The sequence below is a fragment of the Ursus maritimus genome, unplaced genomic scaffold (assembly GCF_017311325.1).
Source record: "Ursus maritimus isolate PB19 unplaced genomic scaffold, ASM1731132v1 scaffold_19, whole genome shotgun sequence".
In the NCBI taxonomy this organism is placed as follows: Eukaryota; Metazoa; Chordata; class Mammalia; order Carnivora; family Ursidae; genus Ursus; species Ursus maritimus.
This window is the reverse complement of record NW_024424341.1, coordinates 218182-226311: the sequence shown is the minus strand read 5'-3', so window position 1 is coordinate 226311 and position 8130 is coordinate 218182.

Here is an 8130-nt window from a genome sequence, read left to right as displayed (position 1 = left end):
TGGGGGAGGGGGATGGCTGCGACCCTCTCTTCGTCCTCTCCCTCCCCTCCCTCCTCTCGGTCCTCTCCCTCCTCTCCCTCCCCTCCCTCCTTTCGGTCCTCTCCCTCTTCTCCTTCCCCCCCCTCCCCTCCCTCCTCTCCTTCCCGGTCCTCTGCTTCGGCAGCCTCCCTCCGCCGGACCCGGAGCCCCCTTTCCGCACCCTCCCTTCCTTGCTGGACCTGGCGTCCCCATTCTGCACCCTCCTCCCTTCCTGAAACCGGCAACCCTTCCACACCCTGGCTCTTTCTCACCCGCCCTAGGACACCCCCTCCCTTTCCCGGAACCCTTCCCTGACCATCCACCTCTCAACGTCTGGGCAGGCTGCTGTCAGTTGGCTGCCTGCAGTTGGGCATGTTTTCCTCAGGAGAGAACGATTTTGGTTTTTGATGGCTGAGTGCCTTCAGTAGACCCAATTCTGCCTCTCCTATCCCCAGTTCTCCGCACCTGGGGCTAGTTGCTTCCACTTTGGGCGGGTGTGTAGCCCTCAGTCTTTTGTGATTCATGGTGTGGAATGCTTGTCCTATTGGTAAGTGCAGATGCCTTAGGAGGGAAAGGAACAAGTGTCCTCTTGAAGCTTTTTTCCGTGGGAATGAGGGTGAGAGGAGGGAGCTGTGTCTCCCTTGGAATCCCGCAAATTCACCAGTTGCCTGCGTTTAATAGTAAGGAGAATGTGTAAAATTTGGGGGACAGCCTGCTTGGTTTTCCAATCATGAACAAGAACAAATAATTAATCCTTTGAAAGATACTGAAGTCTACTCAAAATAGTGAGTTTAGGTGATTTTCTTTCCTGGAGAACTGGAGTACTAGTCTGGGGCATTTGGCAGTATTAACCCAAAAGCTGATATGATACCCTACGGGGAAGCACAAAGCCCCTATGTGTGCTGGCCGAGAGCTGGGCCTTCTCCAGCCGTGAGAGCTTTGGGTTTGCAGAGGTCTTCATGGGCCAGCTTCATGGAGGACAGGGAAGGAGCAGGACAGAGCTGCACGGAAGCCATCGCTGCTGTGGTGACAGGGGGGTCTGCTGAACCCGCCCAGGGACCATCACTGTATTTCTCCACGGGGTCCTTCTCACGCCTGAGACCAACTCCTAGCTCTGTCTGTAACTCTGTTACGAAACATTTGCACATTTCTGTATTTCATGCAAAAAGCACCAACGTATTTGACAGGTGAAAATAATAAGAATTGGTATTCAAATGGTATTATTCCCATTTTATACTCGGTTAAGCTGAGGCCCAGGCTTGCCCAGAGTCACACAGAAAGTACTTGGATTCAGCCTCATACTCTTGATTGCTGTGTGTATGGTCTTCACAGGTGGGGCTGAGAGTATTCCCCCTGGGGGGCCTACATGGTGTATATTTACAAAGGGCCTTTCTCCTGAAGCTCTCTTTTCCGTCCTGTGCCCATCCCCATCCCTGGAGATAACAATATAAACCAAGATCTGGCTCCTTGCACTGCAGAGTGGGACAGGACTGTAGGGGCCTGCCTGGTCTGACCCTTTGATTTTAAAGATGGGAAAACCGAGGCATAGAGTGATGGCTGGTTAGAACTAAGGGCCCCTGCATCTCTCTAACCGCGGGGGAGTCAAGCCGTGTTTCTTACTGGTAATCTCCAAAATGCACCTTGACGGCTATGCTTCATGTTGGTGGTCACCAGGTTCTTTCTAGTCCCCAGGGATTGGACTCCTCCTTCCTCCTCCTCCTGCTTGCATGCCCACAGCCTGACTGGAAATCCAGGCTGGGGTTTAAAGCTCACATGTGGCCATTCTAGGGGACTTACTAGCCCAGGACACGAGGGAGCCCAATTCCATTTTCCATTCAATATGATCTTTGGTTTCTGTTCATAAACATGTCTCATAAAGGCGGATGAGGGTTATGACTTGCTGCCTCTTTAAAGTTAAGAAAAATAGGGCGCCTGGATGGCTCAGTCAGTGAGGTGACTCGATCTCAGCTCAGGTCTTAATCTCATGGTCGCAAATTCAAGCTCCTCGTTCGGGTTCCATGCAGGGCATGTAGCCTACTTAAAAAAAATAAAGATTAAGAAAAACAGATTGCCCTGAACTTTCTCTTCAGTCCTGTTGAGCTTTCACTAATCAGCTGAAACTTTAGTCCCACGGCGGTGGCTAACCCAGCGTTTCTCTGGGACTTGAATGAGTTGCGAACTTATGAAGGGTATGTGTTTATGTCTTGCTGTGAATAGCAGTTGGGAAAATCAGGATCATTTAACATTGCCTCACGTGGGCCTTCAGTATAAAGTTCTGGTAAATCTAGCATTAAAATAACGTTAAAGAAATCAAAACTAAACCACGCTTGGGGGAATGATTAATATCCTAGCATACAAGGTGTGGTACCTCTCCCTTCTTCCAGCTAAGTGGGGAAGAAGTCCTAATCTTTAGTCTGAAGACTTTGTAACTGCTGGAAGCCCCCCCCCCTTTTTAAGTGGAGAAAATGTGTTAATATGTGAAGTTATTTTTAAGAGGTCATTATTAAAACCTCTTGGTGGGGAAAGAGTTACTTTTTTTTTTTTAATCGAGTCAAGAAATTCAATCAGCCATCACAGTGAATGCCTGTGCCCAGCCGTTCCCTGAGGCAAAGCTGATTCCCTAAACGCAGCTCTGTCAGTGACCCAGTGACCCTGGAATGCTTTCCGTGGCATTTGTCCATTTGATGCCCTCCTGGGCAGTTCACCCCAGGAGAATGACTGCTCCCCAGTGCAGTGTTTGGCTGTCTCCTTAATGGAAAGACCATATGCCTTTCTGGCCTACAGCTGCGGATAGAACATATCTCCAGGCACCAGGCTCTCCACCAAGAAAGCCCATGGACAGGCAAAGGCTGGGCATGAGTCTTGACAAAGGTGTGTCTGAGATGGGGGTGAGCTCATCACCTCCCACCTTTCCCATCCTGCTTCTGCTAATTTACACACTGTCCTATTTTTCTGACTTTTTTCTTGTAAGTTTTGATGCTACACCTTTTCATAGGCCCTGCACTCCAGGTTGGGTGCCTCATGTGATCTGCCCACCGGGCCCGCCTGCCCCTCTGGCCCCTTCCTGCTGCTGCTTCTGCCTGGAGTTTAGAGGCCAGCTGTCCCCATGGTGAGGGACCTAGCTGTCTGCAGGGTAAGGCTCTTCAAGCAGCCCACCGCTGCACAGACTCGAGACCTTCCCAACTCAACTCATTTTCAGTCCTGAGTTTCCAACACAGAAATGATGAATAGTCTGTCCTGTATTGGGCGGTGGTATCCTGTGTCATGAGCTCCATGGGGCCCAGAATTCTTTTTCACTTCAGCTCAGTAGCTGGAGAAACAGCAACACTCAGGAGCAGGCTTTGTTATCGGACTCGTGGCCCATTCCTTCTCGGTAGACTGTGACGATGGTAGCACATGGCTGGGGAAGGATGAGGACTAGTGAGGGAGTATCAGGACAGAGCCCCGGGCCCAGGAAGTGTGTGTGTGCACAGACACACAACACACACACAGACACGGACACAGATGCATACAGGTGCACAGACACACGCAGACACAAGCTCACAGACCTGGATGCATACAGGTGCACAGATGCAGACACACACACGCTCACGGACACGGATGCATACAGGTGCACAGACACACGCAGACACGCGCTCACGGACATGGATGCATACAGGTGCACAGATGCAGACACACACACGCTCACGGACACAGATGCATACAGGTGCACAGATAAAAACACACACACGCTCACGGACATGGCTGCATACAGGTGCACAGATAAAAACACACACACGCTCACGGACATGGCTGCATACAGGTGCACAGATAAAAACACACACACGCTCACGGACATGGCTGCATACAGGTGCACAGATAAAAACACACACACGCTCACGGACATGGCTGCATACAGGTGCACAGATAAAAACACACACACGCTCACGGACATGGCTGCATACAGGTGCACAGATGCAGACACACACACGCTCACGGACACAGATGCATACAGGTGCACAGACACACGCAGGCACGCGCTCACGGACATGGATGCATACAGGTGCACAGACACGCAGACGCGCTCACGGACATGGATGCATACAGGTGCACAGACACGCAGACACACGCTCACGGACATGGATGCATACAGGTGCACAGACACACGCAGACGCGCTCACGGACATGGATGCATACAGGTGCACAGACACGCACATGCAGACACAAACTGCACACATGCGCTGGCCTGGCGTGTCCTCTCCCAAGAGCTGAGGTAGGGTCCATGGCTATCAGGAATGGCTCTGGGCCCCTGGTGCTCTGGGAGGCCCTGCTAGTCCTGTGGGCTCCAGCTGTTCAAGCTGGACTTGGTGGGCCTCATGGGGAAGTCCCCTTCTGAGTGACTGGGGACTGTCTTTTTAGCCTGCCTGTATTTTTTAAAAATATTTTATTTATTTGTTTGATAGAGAGCATAGCAGGGAGAGCAGCAGACAGGGAGAGGGAGAAGCAGCCTTGCAGAGCAGGGAGCCTGATGTGGGGCTCACCTTAGCAGAAGGCAGATGCTTAACGACTGAGCCACCAGGGTGCCCCTCTTCTGGCTGCTTGACTCCTCCCCAGCGTGGCTGGTGCTACCGATCCTTGCTGTCACTCAGGGATCCTTGGCGTTCTGGGGCTCTTTTTGCTTTTTGTTGCACCCTGTGAAGGTCCCCAAGTCAAGACATAGTGTGGAGATGAAGCCAAGCCACCAAGGGTCTTCACAGTCCGGGGAGACAGCAGCTGATGTTTTTGGGCTCTTGGGGGAATGTGCTGGGCAGGGCTGGGCTGGTTAGGATCCCCATTGCACAGATGAGAAAACTGAGGTTCCCAAAGCAAGCATCCAGTCACCCCATGTGGGGGTGGGGGCAGGGCTGCAAGTGTGGACGCGGCTGGGCTCCAGACCTGCCGCTGCCCTCAGCCTGGCCTTGGGAAGTGACTTGTGACTCTGCTCTGTGAAATGGGAGGATAGAAGCACCTACCCCCTAGACCGTGTTAAGCCTAGGGACCTACCTGGCGTGGGGGAGCGCTCGGTGTCGTCTCCTCCTGTATGCACCTCAGCCAGACCTGCCTTAGGAAGCAGCACCAGATTCATGGGGTGCGCGAGGCCTTACAGAATTCGAGGCCGCAGCGCGAGGCGCAGGCGGGAGCTCCGCAGAGGATGCTCGGCCAGGGTTCCCGTGCACGTTTCCCCAGGATGTGCAACATTGTGCCCGGAAACACCCACACACTCCCGTGACCCTGGGTGGGGCAGAGGCAAGTGGTTGCGGTGAGGTTCCTGGCCTCTGTGGGTGTGACTGTGTGGGCCGGGTGTCTGTAGATGGCATTCCTGATTTCCTCTCACCTCTGAGCAGAGATGATCTCACAGGCAGGCATCCCCCAACAAGCCGTGTGAGTGCTGGTGGCTGGAGGTGGCCGTCACCCATGATCGGGTTAAGCTTAGCCTGTGTGGCCGCTTTGGCCCAATACCCACCCGGCTGTTTGCAGGTTCTGCCCTGTGCTTTCCGGAGAGGCTGCAACTGTCGAGAAGGTATCCTCAGGGTCCCCGTGTACCCTTGAGCTTGGCTCATGAAGGATATAGCCCTGCCACGTTCAGGGCCCTGGTCACCCCCACCCCAGCCCCCACCACTGAGGTCTTCACAAAGAAGGGGTTCTCTGCTGTCTTTTTAATTGGCCACCAGGGGGTGACCTGTGGGGGCCAGAAGTACTCGAGTGCTCCCACAAAGGAAGCATCGTGACCCTGGTTGGTCTGGTCCTGGGATGTGGCAGTTTCAGTGAATATGCCAGTGAGTATCAGCTGCGGGAAGGGTTAGGGTTTCGCTCTGATCCTGTTCGACTCCTCAGAGGGAGTTCGGCCTCCAGTGAGGACCCGTCAAGGAGGGAGCCTGCCTGGAAGCGCCAACGTGGTGACGACGCAGATCGGCCTGGGCAGAGCCCGGGGCGCCTGTCCTCGGCTTCAGCTCTGCCTGGAATCCCCGCGTGGTCAGTGTCTGGTCTACCCAAGGAGACGAGGCACAACAAGCGGAGTGTAAGAGTTTTCTCGGCTGCAGTGAGCAAGTGACACAAATTCCCTGCTGAGACAACACATGTGTGTTCTGTGACAGCAGGAGAGGGCGGAAAGCCAGGATAACCTCTTTGCTGTAGCAGCTTCCCTTCCATCTGCTACCCCAGGTACCCTTGCAATGTCACATAACATGTCCACGGGTCCTGGGGATTGGAGCAGGTGGGGCCGTTGGTCACACAGGTGGCAGGGACGCTGTTCCCAACCCCACCCATCAGCAGCATCAGGGTGACGACTGTGGACCTAGAGCTGCATGTAATGCTTTACTGGGGCTCTCCTCACCCTTGAGTCCACTGGGGGCACGTAGAGCACAGAATCTTGGATTGCTGGGTCCCCCCACCCCCATGAGCCCGATGCTACCCAGGTCCTGGGTGGTCCTGAGAATCTTCTGACAAGTTCCCAATGATGCTGATGCTGGGGGTTCCAGGACCCACTCTGACCGTCAGGCACGGTGTGTGGATTCCCTACACCACACCCTAAGGAGCGGTCGCCCACTTCCTGTTGGAAACCCCTCCGGGGCCAGGACTCATTCCATCTTCACATGACTGGAATGGTCAGTGAAGGGGACGACTCATGGTCTGGGTGTTGGCTTCAGAGCCAGGCTAGCCGTGGACTGGATCCCAGCCAGGTGACCTTGGGCAAGTTCCTCCCCCTCTCCGGCTGCACTGTGGGCCAACAGTGGGGACTGCTTGACATGGACCCCGAAAAGTAGTCAGGCACTTCAAGGAGCCACCCTTAGCCCAGCGGGGAGGGGTGCCTCAGAAGTTAATGCCCCCTTTCAAGGCTGCCGCCTGTCTGCTATGAACGTCAGTGGGGTGGTGGTCCCCAGACACACTGGCAGACGCTGGGTGTGGACGCGCCGAAGGAGCAGAGGAACTCTGACCTCTCCCTCGCAGGGCTTACTGAGAACGTAGAAAGTCAACAGCGTGATTGCTGGGAGTGTGGGGAGTCCTCTGGCCAACACCTATTTCCTGGACTTGGGTCCCCCCTGGAACTGAGGGAGTCATGGTGGTGCTACGTTCTTGCTGCAGGGGGGGGGAGCCACACCCTGTGCGTGACGTGTGTTGATGGAGAAGGGGCTTGATGTCAGCTGTAGCCCGTGGAGACAGGCGGAAGTGAGCTGAGGAAGAACGCGCCAGAAGCACGAGGGGCCCCTGCCCTGCAGCGCTCTGTGCTTGCTGAACAAACGCACAACTTCCCAGGTGTGAGCAGGCGTGTTCCTCTTAGCTCGGGTTTGCCACCAGCTCGTGTCTAGAGACCGGTGCTCCATCTAAGACATTACTTAATTTAAGTTTTGAAATTGCCTCTTGACAACGAAGCCAGCATTTACTGAAGCGTTTAGTAGGTGCCACACGCTACGTGGTGTTCGTTTTGGGGTGTTTTTTTTTAAGAATTTATTTTTAAGTCATCTGTACCCTACCACATGGGGCTCGAACTCACAGCCCTGAGGTCGGTGTCGCCTGTTCTGCGGCTGGAGCCAGGGGGCGCCCCGTTGGTGTCTGTACAGTCATGGTGTGATGGGCGACCCCCGTTCTGTAAGAGCCGGGCAGGGGGCTTGGGAAGGCCAGCGAGTGGCTGCCAGACACGCTGGTGGTGTCACTTCTTTTTTTTTTTTTTTTTTAAAGATTTTATTTATTTATTTATTTGACAGAGAGAGACAGCCAGCGAGAGAGGGAACACAAGCAGGGGGAGTGGGAGAGGAAGAAGCAGCCTCCCAGCGGAGGAGCCTGATGTGGGACTCGATCCCATAACGCCGGGATCACGCCCTGAGCCGAAGGCAGACGCTTAACCGCTGTGCCACCCAGGCGCCCCTGGTGGTGTCACTTCTGAGTCTGTGTGCGCCCCGGGTTGTGGGAGGGCGGGAGGACGCCGCGTGCTCGCTCGCCCGCCCGCAGGTTATCTCTTGATGCCACAGCATGTGTTCCAAATCCAGAAAGTGTAAAGGGAAACAGAGTCTCCTGCCAGCCTGCCCACTCTGTGTCCGTTTCCTGCATATGCCGGCGTGCAGGGGGGCTGCCTGTGCTCGCCCCTTAATGGGGAGC